The sequence below is a fragment of the Ammodytes marinus genome (assembly GCF_949987685.1).
Source record: "Ammodytes marinus genome assembly, chromosome: 18".
NCBI classification, from domain to species: Eukaryota; Metazoa; Chordata; class Actinopteri; order Uranoscopiformes; family Ammodytidae; genus Ammodytes; species Ammodytes marinus.
The window spans coordinates 19,180,493-19,198,078 of record NC_137222.1 but is presented as its reverse complement, the minus strand read 5'-3'; positions in this window follow the sequence as shown (position 1 = coordinate 19,198,078).

The following is a 17,586-nucleotide window of genomic DNA, read 5'->3' as shown; positions in this document are numbered from 1 at the left end:
CCATGCAGGAAGCTTCCAGATGCCTACCGCCCAACAACAATGACCCAGAGGAACTGGAAGTAGAGGCAGGAGACTACGAGGGAGTACCAGGGTCGGGGAGCAGCTACAACAGTTATGCAAGCAGTGGCCGTGGCAGCATGGAGCCAGCTAACGGACGTCTGTCCCTATGTCACCTTTCCCCAACCCTGGCCTGCTCACCGGAGACCGTAGAGGAGAACCATGGGTGTATAGAGGAGAAGCAAAATCACCAAATGGAACCAAGCCAAAGGTATTGGGGACATACCGTAATGCATGAATACATGTATTGTTTTAATTTAGGCTACTGTCAACAGTTTTAGAACACCCCCATTTTTTCACTTTTACTGAAATTAAAACAGTTTAAGTCCAGTTCATGACCTGGAATAAAGGTAATTGCAAACCTGCCAGAGTTTGAATAAACAATTATGTAAATTTCAGTTTTATTCAAAAGGCTTTTTTTAAATAATAAATGGACAATATTGCAATGCAGTATAGGGTTAGGGTAAGGTACAAATATAAGCAAACATACCCTAACACATCAGGGGCCTATTTCAGGTAGCTGGTTTTGAGGCAACCCAGAGTTTGTTCGCTCTGAGTTAGTGGAAACTCTGGGTTTTCCGTTTCAGGTAGCAGGTTCAGCGCAACCGAGAGTCAGTTACTGCGGCAACATACGCCGTGGGTCTAACCTGCTGGATAGGTGGTTAGACCTACCTTGAGTTTGTTTTCACTTTACGCTGCAGCTCCGACTGAAGAAAGAGTGTCACTGTCACACGCGTCCCTGTACAGTTTGAAGCAAAATCACTGCATAGAAATCTCCATCGGGATGTTTTTATCATTTCCTGATGATTTTACGTTTGACCGATCATTTATCTGATCAGTAGCCTTGTTCTCAGCCCCTCGGTCCGTTCATATAGGCGGCCACCTTACACATCATGACATGCTCTACATTCAGATTAATAAACCTATTTGTATTGTATGCTTTTTAACGTCTGTGCCACTGAACAGATTTATGTCAGGTGGATTCATGTAACGCTGCGGCTGCACGCGATTGTTACTGTTCACTTGTGCGATCCTAAAGTCACAGACGAGCCTCGTTAAATAGCCTAATATGAATATAAAAATTATATAATAATTTAAACTGTGATCACTTGAGGAAAATGGATCTGGTAATAAATCAATCAGGCTCTTCAATGGAAACTGTCACCTTATGTGTCAGACGTTAATGTCTTTCACTCTCCATTTAAAAGAAGCGACAGTCTGTTTACTGCACAGTGGGCTATTAGGCTATAGCTTCCCAACATATTAGGCTATACAGCGAATATAAAACACTGTCAGAAATGCTGTGCCGCACCAGCTTTATTACTTTACTGCTGATATGCGTAACTTTTTAAAATAGACTATGGCTTCTCATACGGAAGCGAAATGATTGCTCTGTTTTTTTCTGAATTGCCGAGGAGATTAGATCAGAGTTATGTGACAATATCCCCGTTAATTCTTCTCCATAGGCTACCATAAACTCATTTGTTAATATTTCTAACTCCAGTGGGAGTAGCAGAGAAGTTTTTTTTTTCCTTTTTTTTGAGAAGTGGAGAAGTGGGAGGATCACGCATTTGTTTCTTCTGTTTCCATGGTGAATCATGTTATCAGCGATCCATTGACGATGGCTTAAATGCACACGCTCCACCCAGAGTGAACACGCTCAGAGTTGATTGACCCAACGCTGATCCACTGTTCTGTAACCGAAAACCTGCGCTCTGAGCTGACCAACTCAGAGCGCAGGATTAAACTCTGAGTATGTAAAACCAGCTACCTGAAATAGGCCCCTGCTCAGCTGTTTCCAAAGGGTGAAATAAACATGAAAATATTTAAATAGCAGAGAAAAGCTAATTGGTCTCCTTTGAGAGAAATGTCTGTCACATGGAGTTGATGTTTAGTTCAGTGGGAGTGCCTTGCCACTTGAATACATTAATAAGTTTATGTACGTGTGAATTAAACGTCAACAATGTTTGCTTACTAAATGGTGTTTACTGACCTATTCAGGAGAAAGGCTTCCGTTGATGAGAACTATGAGTGGGATGCTGCTGATTGCTGCTCACAGGCAGGAGAACATGAGGGTGAGGATTCTTATTTTTCCTTTTAATTATATTCTGTCTACATATTGAGACAAACACTGGTGAAAAACTAGATGCACTGTATGCGTCAGCCAATACAGTAAAACGCTAAAGCAAAATTCAATGTTGGCAGTATCATCAGTGAAGCAGTGGAATGCTCTGCTCACAAGTCGATGAGGACACTAAGGATAGCATCTTTTCTAAAGGTGAAGGAATTGTCACTGCACAGGTGTTGTATTCGGTCTGTGAGGCATAATAAGAGCTTTTTCCACCTCAACTAAAAAAATCCTCAAAATGTATCCAATGTTAGCTTAAAAATGACATGATTTGTATGGTAGTGTAGTTTTCCATGCTGACTCAAATGTATATTCAAAGCAGTGGGGTTGCATAAGACATGTATACTTTAATTCAGTAGATCGCAGTGGCAGTGTGTGTGGCATGCGCGGCAGAGAGCAACATTTAACATGGCCATTAGTGGAACACTCAGAGCAGTGATTAATCTGATCCGTGTGACATTTTGTTTTTTTCCCCGGAACAAATGAAGAGAAAGGTCACACATGTTTGCACTTTTTGACTCCTCTGAATGAACCCACCCCAGCTAACCGGCATTTGTGCTAAGAAGCCAATATTAGGAATCCAACCCTTAACCTGCGAGTGTTACATTATGTGGGAGTTTAGGAAGAAACAGGTGAAACCAACAGGGCACCGGCATTTAATTAGAATAACAATGGCGGTAAAACACATTAGGAAACCCAAGGATAATTTCACAACTTTTTTTTTTTTTTTTTTACCCACAGGCCTGCCTTCTTCCACAGATCTGCCGAAGCCTGCCCAGTGCCGTGGTTTACCCAGCATGCACTGCTCCACCACTAAGGCACTGAAACATTGCACTCAGCTCCCTTTGCTCCGGGGGCATCAAAGCAGCCGCTCTGCTGAGCCAGAACCAGACACCGTGCTGTTCTGACAGCGCCAAGCCCCTCGGCTCATTTCACCTGGTGTGTCCTTTCTCACTCACCGACTCGCATCACATGGCGACAAAAAGGCAGAAAGTGACCGACCTTCTTTTCCCCTGATCAATCTAATTCCCCTTCTCAACTCAGCAAAACTAGAGAATACCTTTTCTTGAGGGATGCTGCTGGGTCGTCTCTTAGCTTCACTTGAAAAAATAATGGCTTTTTCAACTATACAGGTCTCCGGCAAAAGCAGTGCAGAGTGCTGATACCAAATCAACTTTACCCTTTACACAGGGCTTTGAAAGTCAGTTTTTTCGCTTTGTGAACCCCAGTCATCACACTATAGACATGTTTTTCTTTTGAGTCTGCCGATCTGGTGATATTGAAGCATTTTTTTTTTACCTTGCTGATGGTTTCGCCACATTCTCTGTGTGTAAGGCTTTATCAGCATCCATGACTCAGCGGGACAAGGACCATCTCTGCCATCAACCAGTGACTGGGTTAGTCTGGGGACAACTTACTTCTTCAGATGTCATCAATCACTTTTGAGTTGTACAGAACAAGTGTTTATGAGATGACAAGCAGCAAGGAAGATAACTATGATATACTGTACAATGTTATTCTGCTACGATTTTACTGTTTTGTTTTAGTTGTTTGTTTCTAAAAGTGTAATTTACCAACCGATGTCCTTATCTGCTTTTTTTTTTGCCCTTCAAATACTGTGAATTTCTTTAATCCAAACTCTCCTCAGTCAGAATAAAAAGCCTCGGTTCCCTCTCCCCAGCTGTCCCCTTGTTCAGCAAAGCGAAACCTGTTATTATGTCCGTTAATTGAAGCGGGTCAAGTCAACTTGTTTTTTTGGTATTTCCCTGTTTATCTTTGATAGACAGAAAGATAAATTATCTTTGACTTTAATTTATCAGGGGTCAATTCACTGAATGATTAATGTTCTTTCTTGCCCACAGCAGCACTTGCTTTTAAACTGAAACGGTTATTCACACAGACGCTTGGGAGCCAACAGTAGTGCCGATAAGTGGCACCAGCTAAAGTGGTTAAAGCGCCTTGTTTGACTGCACGTCAACGGCAGGTAGTGAACACATCTTAGCGGGGCTGGGCCATAATTCATTCAACTTCACACAGCTTGTAGACCTACAATTTAATTGCACCGTACTGCTACTGATAAATGATCAAAGTATTATTATTATTTATTTTTTTACGCAAGTTCTTATAAATATCCCCTCAACGACCTGTTTAATTAATTTGAATCGAAAACTAAATGGAGTTACTTGCAAAGTTGATGTTAAAACGTGTGATGCTCCATATATTGTATATTCTTGTTACAGTATATCGGAGTTACTCTAATCACAACTTTACAAGTTTGATGTATCCCTCGCTGGCATGACTGGGAACACACATTTGTAAACTGTTGTCTTTTTTTTTAAAGGCCAATTCATACTTCTGTGTTTCTGTGTGTCTGTGGGGGTCTGCTCTGGCATGTGTAACATACAAATCATCATCCGCCCACGTGTAGAGTCCCCGCTGACCTTTCTGCAGACACATACGTGCAGCCCAGAAGGTGTAACTGAGCGGACCGTAGGCGTGGATGGTGCGCTGACTGGGCATGCTCTAGTAGTTAGTATATGCTGTAAACGTTTGCTCCACACTCCTGTCCAGTTGGCGGTGTTTGCCGAGTAGAATTTTAAGAAATGCAAGAAGAAGAGAGGTGTACAATGAAGCATAAATGTAGGCTAATAGAGACAGTGAAACACATTCTGCAGAGTCACTTATTATTATGTATTATTGCACGCTTTGTGCGGCGCTATAGTGTGGAATTGACTTCCATTGTTCTGACACTTGTAGACCTCTTCTCACAACAGACTCTTGCCGCAGTACATGCCGTGTGGATCGGCAAATAACTTTGTCTTGTTAGTTCAGTGGCATCAAACCAATGGCTTTCAAGGCACACACCTGCCATCACTGCCTTAAGCCCGACTGAGAGAAACATGCTTATGTCTGACGCTCTCTTTTCTTCACGAAGGGATCCTTGGGTTTTGCTAGCCGCCCCTAGCTTAAGGCCGTCACATTAGTCAAGCATATAATTACAGTAACTCAGAGCTCTACAGTGTACCATAGCAGTGTGGGGTATCCATCCTATAATTGAAATTCTCCTCATAGAGGCTGCATTTACTGCAAATCAATGTTTCACTTCTGTAGAACATTTTCATTTCCTGGTGTGCACATATTGTACTTCAAGTCCATGAGCGATCGGACCCCATGTGCTGCTCTGGGGAAATGTGGTCTGCACTACTTTTTCACATATGTTTTTGAAATGATATACCCCTTTATTGTTCGTCCAAAACATCAAACAAGAAAGAGTAAAATGTGAAAATATTTTTGGATCAAATACTTTTTAAGAAATAATTGTGACTACTTTGGTCATTCAGGGCTACTTCCTGAATAGTGGAATCATATGGCTTGGGTTGCCAGTCTTGAGGGTTCAATCACGAAATTGCAGAAAATGAACTGAGCACACCATTGGCTATAACGTTACGTGCATAAACACAACTTCAGAATACAAAAGCACAAGCGATGAAAACATCACAAAGGAAACCTGTTTACGGAGACAGACAGCAATGGGCTCATAAACCCGATTGTTATACTGCTACCTTTTTCAGTTATTGTGTGTACTTAGGGGGATTAGCTTTAAAGCAGGCACTCTTTTTATTATGTCCATTAAGCCGTGAATACATTATTTTGCAAATGCCAGGAAGTGGCTCTCGAAGCTAAAAACCAATCAAGGTCCTGTGAAATATAAATGTCATATACACATTGAAAGAGTGTAACCAAATGGTGCTCATGTGAAGCCATAATGAGTGAGTCACATGAGAGAGAATGTCAACAGATTGTAAAACTTTCCGGGACTTGAGTCTCTGTAATTAAATCAACAGTGTGGTTGAAAGCATTTTCCAAAGTGCTAAAAATACAAAATAAGTTTTTTCTTGTGGAGAAATGACACAATGCCATTGACTATTGCGTTCTGCTACAGCGTCTTGAAATAAATCGGACAGTTTGAGCTGCAATTAGTATTGCTAGTGCACAAATTGTACTAAATTTTTGGAATTTTTTGTTAAATCACAGTTTTTTTCAGACACTTAAAGATACCGATGAACTCACAGATATTTTAGAAAGCCCCTGAAAATATGAAATTGTTAGTATTGTGTGCTAATTTGAATATATTCATGATATTCATGACTTAAACAATAGGAACAGAAATCGCCAAACTTAACTTTGGCAGAATATCACATTTCATCTGGGACCTCATTGCTCCCAACAAGAAGCTAATTGGGAAAATATGTTCTCAGGGCCCTATTTCCTTCTCCACATTGTATTTTTAATAGCATTTTTAATAATTGTTTTGCACTGTACTTATACGTCTAGATATAAAGCATGATTCTGCTCTTTTGAAAGAGTGGGGCCAGCTTACTTCATTGACTGATAAAATAGTTGTCATACATTTTGAACCAGCTTCCAATTAAACTAAAATGTCTTTGTGACACCAGACAACCCCACCGTGCAAAGAAAATGAGCGCCGCTAATGTCCCAGTCATCTTTTTTAATCCTCTGCAATTCCATTTATTTAGAATTTTATATCGCTTTGACATCAAGAAATGATGGGGTGGGACAAAGCCATATTTCTTGTTTGTGGCAGTGGAGAGCGGACACAGAGAAAAAAGCAGTAATTAGAGTGTTCTAGGGAGCATAAGCCGATACACACGGCTATTTCAACAGCTTATTTCAGGGGCGAACACTCATGAAGGAATACAGCAAATCACACAGACACGTACCCTTTCTTATTGTTTTTCAGTAGGTGTGCATGGTGTCAATTTGTCAGTTATGTATGCACTAGCACGCCTGCTTTTCTTTTCACTCCTCAATCTGTGGCTGTCAACCCACCGGTGACGGGTTGTTCTGTGAAGTGATATTAAGCATAGAAGATGTTTATTTCATCCTGTGACTCCTTTTCTAAGCATTCTGTAGATATAAAGTGACACACAATGACAAGCTTGACATGAGCTCTATGTAGAGGACGTGCACATAGCGGCAGGTGTGATGATATACTGGTGCATCTGATATAATTACAATATCATGGGAAAGTACATGTTGTGGTCACAGCAGCCCGCTGTGTTTTCCTCGTCTGTATCTGCCACTCCCCCTGTCTGTCTCACTTCGCACCTGGTCCTCATCTGTAATCACGCTCACCTGGTCTTCACCTCCAATCAACTCCCCTTCTTAACCCGTGGATTCCTTGCTGTTGGCGCCGGATCGTCCTATGCGCTACCGTGGTAACTATTACGTACCTGGCTCCAGTTTTTCTGTTCCCTCGCTCTCGCTTACTCGTCTCTTGTTGCCTGTTGCCTGTAGCTGTTGACCACAACCTAACTTTTGTTTTTCCTCTGCCTGCAGTATCCGGATCACTCTCTCCAGCTTCCCGGCTTTGGTCTCCCTCTGGCTCCCTCACCCACTACCTGCTTCCCCACACCAGATATAAATAAACCTTTTTATATAAATCCTACTTCGTCTCTGTCTGCTCTTGGGTCCAAGCATCGTAACCATAACAGAACGATCCGGCCAAGATGGACCCAGCGGACATCGGAAACATTCGTGGAGCTCTCGCCGCCCAAGGCACTCAGGTGGCGGAGCACAGCCAAGCTCTCCGGGACGCTATGGAGGCTTTTAAGAATCTCGCTACCCGAGTCACACAGATGGGTGACCAATTGGACTTACTGGTACCTCCCTCCACAGCGCCTCCACTACCAGCGGCACCCCCGCCTGCTCTCACTTCCCCGTTACACCTGCCACGAGCTCGTGAGCCATTTATTCCTGCGCCAGAGCGCTATGCTGGGGACATGGGTACGTGCAGAGACTTTTTGATTCAGTGTTTCCTAGTTTTCAGTCAGCAGCCTCTCACCTATCCCACGGAAAAGGCTAAGATCGCTTACATTGTGGGGTCACTTAAGGGTAATGCACTAGCGTGGGCTTCAGCATTATGGGACAGTGATTCCCCAGCTAATGACAATTTTGACCTTTTTGTAGCGGAGATGAGGAAAGTGTTTGACCATCCAGTAGAGGGAGGGGACGCCGCCAAGCGGCTGATTTCTTTACGTCAGGGCTCCCGCAGTGTAGCTGAGTTCTCCGTTGAGTTCAGGACCTATGCAGCCAGGTCAGGCTGGAACGACAAGTCACTACGTGGGCTTTTTCTTTCCGGTCTCAGTGAGACAATCAAGGATGAGCTGGCTACTAGGGAGGAAGCTGACACTCTCGATGAAATAATTTCCCTCTCTATCCGGCTGGATAATCGCCTACGCGAGCGGCGTAGGGAGAAGGCGGGCAGCTCCGTGCCTCCGGTTTTCGCTGCTTCCTGTTCCCCACTCTTCCCTAAGACGGCCCTCTCTGCCCCCGTGACGCGTGCTGTCACTGAAGAGGAGCCCATGCAGCTGGGTCGCACACGTCTCACCCAGGCAGAGCGGCTTCATCGGATTAAGACCGGAGTGTGTCTGTACTGTGCGCTGCCCGGGCATCTCATCTCCACCTGTCCGTCACTGCCAAAAGACAGGGCTCGGCAGTGAGGCTCGGGGCCCTGCTGAGCCACGCCCCCTCCGTCCCCGATTCTCACTGTTCTCGCTCACTGCTGGATGCCACTCTCCTGTCCCTTGGGCATTCCTTTCCTGTGTCAGCCCTGGTGGATTCTGGAGCGGATGAGAACTTCATTGATGCGGGCTTCGCGTCTCAGGTTGGCATTAAATTGGAACAATTACCCTCTCCCTTAAATGCTAACGCCTTAGACGGCCGTCACCTGGCCCTTATTACCCACCGTACTAAGCCCCTTGAGTTAATTGTTTCTGGTAATCACCACGAGATACTTCAGTTTCATGTCATCCTGTCTCCCCTCACTCCCCTGGTACTGGGGTACCCCTGGCTCAAGCTTCACAATCCCCAGTTTGACTGGTCTTCTGGCAAGGTGGTGAGTTGGAGCACGTTTTGTCATTCCACCTGCTTACAGTCTGCCCTGTCTCCGGCAGTGGGAGATGTTCCCTTGCCCAAGGAACCTCCCGACCTCTCCTTGGTTCCCCAAATTTATCATGACTTGGGAGAGGTATTTAGTAAGTGTCGTGCGCTCACCCTGCCTCCTCATCGCCCCTATGACTGTGCCATTGATCTCCTCCCCGGCGCCCCTTTGCCCAGCAGTCGCCTTTATAACTTGTCCCGTCCTGAGAGGGAGGCCATGGAGAAGTACATTAAGGATTCTCTTTCGGCTGGCCTCATGAGACCCTCCTCTTCTCCTGTTGGTGCAGGTTTCTTTTTTGTGGCCAAAAAGGACAAGTCACTCCGCCCATGCATTGATTTCAGGGGTCTTAATAACATTACTGTGAAGAACAAGTATGCGTTGCCCCTCATCAGTTCCGCATTCGAGCCACTGCAGGGCGCCACAGTCTTCTCCAAATTGGACCTACGTAATGCCTATCATCTGGTGCGCATCCGCGAAGGCGATGAGTGGAAGACGGCTTTTAACACCCCCCTCGGCCATTTTGAGTATCTCGTCATGCCTTTCGGCCTAACTAATGCCCCTGCTGTGTTCCAAAACCTGGTTAACGACGTCCTCCGGGACTTTCTCAACCGCTCAGTTTTTGTCTATTTAGACGACATCCTGATTTTTTCCCGCAATCAGAAGGAACACGTCCAGCATGTCCGGCAAGTCCTTCAACGGCTGTTGGAGAACAAGCTATATGTGAAGGCCGAGAAGTGTGAGTTCAGTGTCACCTCTGTATCCTTCCTGGGGTTCATCATTGAGAGCGGGCAAGTGAGGACCTGCCCCGAGAAGGTCATTGCAGTGACTGACTGGCCCATCCCCGATTCCCGCAAGAAACTGCAGCAGTTTCTGGGGTTTGCCAATTTTTACCGGAGGTTCATCCGTGACTACAGCAGGGTGGCAGCCCCTCTCACTCACCTCACCTCCCCTGCCCGCCCTTTTGCCTGGACGCCTGAAGCGGAGGCTGCCTTCTCTAGGCTTAAGGAGCTTTTTTCGTCTGCCCCCATTCTCATCCAACCGGATCCCTCCAGGCAGTTCATTGTGGAGGTTGATGCATCTGACACTGGGGTGGGGGCGGTCCTGTCCCAGCGCTCGGCCTCTGATGAGAAGATTCACCCCTGCGCTTTTTTCTCTCGCCGGCTGGTCCCTGCTGAGCGGAATTATGATGTGGGTAACAGAGAGCTGCTGGCTGTGAAACTGGCGTTGGAGGAATGGCGGCACTGGCTTGAGGGGTCAGAACAGCCGTTCGTGGTATGGACTGACCACAAGAATTTGTCTTACATCCAGACAGCCAAGCGATTGAATTCCCGCCAAGCCCGGTGGTCCCTGTTTTTTGGGCGTTTCAATTTCTCCCTCACCTACCGGCCCGGTTCCCGTAACGTCAAACCAGACGCCCTCTCCCGCCAGTTTGGCGCTGTGGACACACCGGGCCCCCCTGACACCATCCTCTCTCCTTCCTGTCTCAGGGTGGCTGCTGTCACCTGGGAGATAGAGTCCCTCATCCGGGAGGCCCAAATCACTGAACCAGACCCGGGCAACGGCCCTCCTAACCGCCTCTTTGTCCCCAGTTCGGTGCGCTCCCAGGTTCTGGTGTGGGGTCACACATCACGTTTTGCCTGTCACCCTGGCGTGGGTCGCACCCTGTCACTCCTCAAGAGGTACTTTTGGTGGCCAGCGATGGACGCTGACACCCGGGCTTTCGTGCTGGCCTGCACGGTGTGTGCTCGGGCCAAGTCCTCCCATCAACCCCCTGCTGGCCTGCTTCGCCCGCTTCCTGTTCCTGGTCGGCCCTGGTCTCACATTGGCCTGGATTTTGTCACTGGTCTTCCCCCCTCTAATGGCCATACAGTCATCCTCACAGTTGTGGATAGGTTCTCTAAGGCGGTTCATTTCATTGCTCTCCCTAAGCTCCCATCTGCCTCCGAGACTGCCCAGCTGCTCGTGCAGCATGTGTTCCGTCTCCACGGGATTCCCGCGGACCTCGTCTCCGACCGCGGACCCCAATTCATCTCCCAGGTGTGGAAAGCCTTCTGCCGTGCGCTGGGGGCCTCTGTCAGCCTGTCATCAGGGTACCAGCCGCAGACTAATGGGCAGGCGGAGAGAGCAAATCAGGACCTGGGAACCGCGCTGCGTTGTGTGGCTGCCCGCAACCCCTCTGCCTGGAGCGACCATCTCTCTTGGATCGAGTATGCCCACAACTCCATGTCCTGTGCAGCCACCGGCATGTCCCCGTTTGAATGTTCCCTGGGGTACCAACCGCCCTTGTTTCCTGCTCAGGAGGACGACATCTCCGTTCCCTCTGTACAGCACCATCTCCGCCGCTGCCGCAGGGTGTGGAAGGGCGCACGCACCGCTCTGCTGCGCTCCGCTGAGCAGAACCGGCGCACGGCGGATCGCCACCGGGCTCCCGCTCCTGCCTATCGGGTGGGTCAGCAGGTGTGGTTGTCCTCCAAGGACCTGCCCTTACAGACTGGCTCTAAGAAGTTAACCCCTCGTTTTGTGGGGCCCTTCCCTATTGTCGCTGTCATCAACCCCTCTGCGGTCACACTCAAGCTGCCCCCAGCCATGCACGTCCACCCAACCTTCCACGTCTCTCGGTTAAAGCCAGTCTCCACCAGCCCTCTCTCCCCCCCGGCCGTTGCCCCCCCTCCTCCCCGGGTGATTGACAACCACCCAGCTTACACCGTCCGGCGGTTGCTGGACATTCGGCGTCGGGGCAGAGGGCATCAGTACCTCGTGGATTGGGAGGGTTACGGTCCTGAGGAAAGGAGCTGGGTTTCGCGGGGTCTCATTCTCGACCCCTCCCTCATCCGGGATTTCCATCTGGCTCATCCAGAGAAGCCTAGGCCGCCTGGAGGCGTCCATTGAGGGGAGGGTACTGTTGTGGTCACAGCAGCCCGCTGTGTTTTCCTCGTCTGTATCTGCCACTCCCCCTGTCTGTCTCACTTCGCACCTGGTCCTCATCTGTAATCACGCTCACCTGGTCTTCACCTCCAATCAACTCCCCTTCTTAACCCGTGGATTCCTTGCTGTTGGCGCCGGATCGTCCTATGCGCTACCGTGGTAACTATTACGTACCTGGCTCCAGTTTTTCTGTTCCCTCGCTCTCGCTTACTCGTCTCTTGTTGCCTGTTGCCTGTAGCTGTTGACCACAACCTAACTTTTGTTTTTCCTCTGCCTGCAGTATCCGGATCACTCTCTCCAGCTTCCCGGCTTTGGTCTCCCTCTGGCTCCCTCACCCACTACCTGCTTCCCCACACCAGATATAAATAAACCTTTTTATATAAATCCTACTTCGTCTCTGTCTGCTCTTGGGTCCAAGCATCGTAACCATAACAGTACATTTCTTCCCATAACTTCATAAAAAAGTTAAAGTGTCATACATTCTAGATTTATTACTCACAAAGTGAAATATTTCAGGCATTTTATTTTGTTCAATATGGCTGATTACGGTTTACAGTTACATAAAAAATAAATAAAAAATAATGTGTTCATAAGAACAATCAGAAAAAGGATTTATAAAACAGAAATTTCGACCTTCTAAAACAATTGCATTCATCCACTCATGGCCGGGGATCCTTTTGTACGAATTACTGCATTAATGCAGCACACATGTTTGAAGGTATAATAGATTTTCTTCCAATATCTTCATTGCCCAGTTTTGTAATGTCAAAAAGGGTTCAGTATGCGGTGTGGTGTCCTTTTTGGTTACTTTGGTAACTGCAGGTGCACTTTACTAGGCCCCTTGAAATTTGGGGCCAGCAAAAACAATCCTTGGGCTTTGTCAGAAATACATCAGAAGAGCAGTTGGATATTTTTACAATGTTTACAAGCTCATGCTGCTTTAGCAATGAAAAAACCAGACAATAGTCAGCCTCTTTCCATTACGCCTGCATGAGTAGTTTCACTTTGTTTTGTTTGTTCGCTGCACTATTTAAAAGTGATCGTCTGTCAAAACAAATTCTGAAATGGCTGTTGTTTATCAGATGTATCTTTAATGAGCAATCACAATCGGTGCTAACCACGACGGGATGAATAGAATACCTTGCATACCCTGTGACGGCTTCACAAGCCAGTGTTTTGCCGATGTAATGCTTTTGATGTGAAGCGGCAGCAGTTTTGCATCGACAGGAACTAAATACGGCTCTGATACAGCTGAAGGAGAGTGACGCACATAGGAAACGGAATTATAAATAACGCTGGATTACATTATGAGCTTCTAAGCTATTTGCGAAATAGCAGACTGCACCACTGATAGTGTAATTCAATATATTGAAGACATTTTGACAATTCTGTTCATGAAAAAATACTGACTTTAATAGCATCAGGAACCTGGTTTGATTTCACAAAAAACTCAGAAAGCCATGTCGAGATGTACTTTTAAGTCATTTCCTAGTCTACTAAAATGTAAATGTATTGTTATGTCATCAACTAATGTCAGTGGCTCATGCCCACCTTAAGCACAATTGCTGACAGAAACCGAAATGGTTCCTCAGTTGTTTTACCTGCCACACGTTGACAATCTGTAGCTTCATTGGAAGCTTTGATGTGACATGCAAGTTAGATGAGTTTACAACTTTTATCCATTGGGTTAAAAAAACACACATTTGTCACCATGAAATCCATGCTCTTTTTAGTCATGACTTATGTCAACTAGTCCTGCAGCAAAGAACAGATGATGAACTTGTAAGAATTTGAATTTGTTTTATCCATGAAATTGTAAATTTGCTTTTGGACTGTTGGTTGAATGAAACAAGCTATTTCAAATATTGTTTGTGATGGTGGTAAAGACTAAAGTTACAATTTTGGATTGTGAACATTTTTGATGAATTATTCGATATTGAGATTTTGACCTGCAGCCCCATTTGTCAACACAAGTGAAATTTAGGATCCCTACCAAAGACTGACAAAGCATCGCTCTGCAGTAAAAAAGCTAATTCACCCACTAACCTCACCAAGAGATATTTTAGCTATTAACTTCTGATAACTTTTGTTTTTTCATACCCAAGTGTTATTTTAACATATGCCTATACTTAACAGAACATTCAATGGTTGACGAAATTGCCACTGTGTGGGATATAAAGGCGTTAACACAATCAGAATCAGAAAAGGTTAATACTATTATACAACACATACAACTACTGTATCTTATTGTACATGCTCAGTTTGTAGAGGGAGGAGATTTCCATATTGTGTCCCTCGGTTATGAATGACTTCATGTTTCATTTGACCTTATAATTATGATTGTGTTGTTCCATCTTCAAGCTGACTTTAAGAGGTATTTAAAAAAATAAAAATTGTACTGCATGACAGAAAGAATGAAGATGACAATTAGTGGTAGTTGCTGAGGAGACAACCTGCGTATTATCTCCCGCCGAGTGTAAAATTAGTGCAATTATCAGCGATATTACCATAAAAATATGATCGTATGTGGATAATTGAAAGATTGCTACCCAAACTATATAGCCTTTTTCAATCAGTATATCTGCACATCCAGCATTCAGAACCGAGAGGCGAGAATTCACAACATGTCAGCGGAGTTAATTACTTCAGTGAATGCCTCCCAGCAGAGAGTGGAATAATAGCATCATGGAGAGAGAATGGCTTTTGTTCCTTCTTCTGTTGAATTGGGTTTTATAGTACAGCAGAATCTTTCTTTAACCCCTATTTCACTTTAATTAGACGTTTGCCCAAGAGACTTTACCTTTTTCTGTTATTGTTATCCCAAGGGCACTAACCTTGCAGTAGCCAAAGTGTTTTTTTTTGCTTCTCTCATTGATTACACATCACGTTTCATTTAGAATTGATGACCTTATTAAAAAAGGGTGGGAGAAACCACTGGCGCAATAAAGGATAATTGAGCCTGATTCCTGACAGCGCCTGTTAACATTGCATATGATTTTTTCTTTACGTTGTACGAATAGGCTACTGTATATTTCATTATATAATATTAGTTTTTGAGTAATATCATACGGCTTTATTTTGAAATATCTTTAGAAATGTGTAAGCTTTGGAAAAAGAGAGACATACATGTATTTTGTACTATAATGACAATATTGACATTTACATTATTGAGAATATACAGATTATAATGGAGAATAATACATTTATTTGCATGTGCTATTTGCTTTTGTACATGAATTATGACTTTGCTTCGTGTTGGTGTTGATTGAGTTTATGTGGACAGTGTCAATTTTGCAGCAAAAGTTGGCATAAGGTTTACAGAAATTAGAATATATTGACACAAAAATAACTTATTAAGATGGAGAAATATGTCAAAAAGGTTTTTGGAATGATAGATTTGAATAGACATTTTTTTTCTGTTAGGATCAGCGTTTGGATTATAGTTTTGAGGTATTGGCATACCTTTCAAGTTATTTTTCAATGTCACATTGAGCAATGTTATATGCACATTTAGGGTTTCAGTGAGCATGGTTTATGATCATAAGACAACTGCAGTTGATGGATTTGCTTGCGTATCATGTAAAGTGATCACTTCGAGAAAGTTGTTGAATCACCATTACTACTTATGCAGTCCCTGATTCAGGGTTGTTATTGTTTCAGATCCAATTATAACAATGTAAAATATTTTAAGAAAGTATGTACACTGGAATAAGCATGATATATTCTTTTTGGCCCTCTTGTCTTTCACTGCCTCTTCAAACTGGTCGTCTATATTTTCCCTGGTTTATTCAACGTTTGAAGCCTAAAATGGCTGTGCCGTTTGTGATAATTTTTTGTATCAATAAATAAACCGATCAATTTTGTTATCTCTCCCAGACTCAGATTTTTTTCACTTTAGTAACACTTCTTTAAATTATGTTTTTACTAGACACTGGCATGAAATGTGTTTACAGAAAAATCAATCAGCCTCTCCCTCAACAGATAAGTGACCTGTGATTGCCTTTCCCATTGCTCATTTTGAGTGTTTGCATACGCATATACTTTAAAAATGTTTTGGGAGAATGTATGTGCACACCGGCAGTAAAATTAATCCCCAAAGTGTATTTTCAAAAAATATTACAAACAGAATGTACGCTACGAGATAGTGTAGCCTCAAAAGGGAAATTGATGATTTCAAGATTATGTGTTTCACATTTGTCAGCTTCATTTGACACATCTCCTTTTGTTTTAGCTGCCTTTCCTCCATCTCATTTGAATTGTGATCATAGACTGGCTGTGATTACCATGATTCCATATTGGAAATGGACAGCATTCTCCGAAGTTTAACTTTGTCAGCACGTAGGCCTTTAATAGCCAAAACACACACACACACATACACACACACACAAACTAGTAACCACTTCAGTTTAAATTGCAATGATATTATAAGTGACAACCACCATTTAAAATAACACTTAGCATAATTGTTATTTAGCGACTGTATGGCTACAAACTGAAAAAGGCTTTGTGAATCAGTGAAATGTATAACCATCATTACTATTTTTACGATGATTACTGACTTCTTCTTCCCTGCGCTGATGCATCATTATAATGAGCCCCTGCAGGCCTTTTCTTTTCAGGGACTGTGCTTTATGGTGGTGCCTGACAAAACCCTCTTTGTCGTTTCTTGCAATCGATGTGAAGCGCTCATGCTCGATCAAGTAATTTAAGGCAAATTATAAGAAGGATAGTTTAGCCTGTCAGTTTCACATCATGATTTGAATGTTATTGGTTTCACTCCACCAACAATGCAATCACACACAATTAATATAATAAAAAAAAGCAGAACAAAGAATTGATTGAGATTGTTGAGTTGCCTACACTACACTGGCAGTAAAGATGAGTGGGCTCTTTCACACTTCCCCAGTAATTATGAACAGTGAACTTGGCAAATGAGTCGATTTAATTATAGCACTGTCTGACAACAACCCAAGAGATCAGTGAGTTGGACTGGCTACTGTTTCTCCTGTACTGTTTTCTCCTATGTTCCCATATTTAAAAACGTTGTTGAGAAAAAATAATGGTAGTGGCAGAACCACATTTGTAAGATTGTGTTGCATTTCCAATGTAGTAACATCTGTTGGGCTACTTACAGGCAATTGGGGCATCATGATCAATTGAACCAATTTTGAATATGTCCAATTACAGTCTGGCTCAGTTTGGGTTGACCTGCAGGATATACAATCTCACTCTGTCTGTCATTGAAGAATCCTATTGGTTGCCTTATGATCTAGTCATTCTCATTTGTACTTGTGGAATGGAGGCCAACATCAGTACAGGTGTTGATGGGATCATCACCTTCAATATACAGTGCCGAAAACTCGAGCACAATTCATATTGTTTGGACACAGTATATGGAAATGTTGGTCTGATGTTGAATCTGTCCACCAATTTGGTCCAGACTGCAACATCTCAACAACCACTAGACGGATTGCAATGACATGTTTTCTTTTACAGAAAGAACAATCATGTC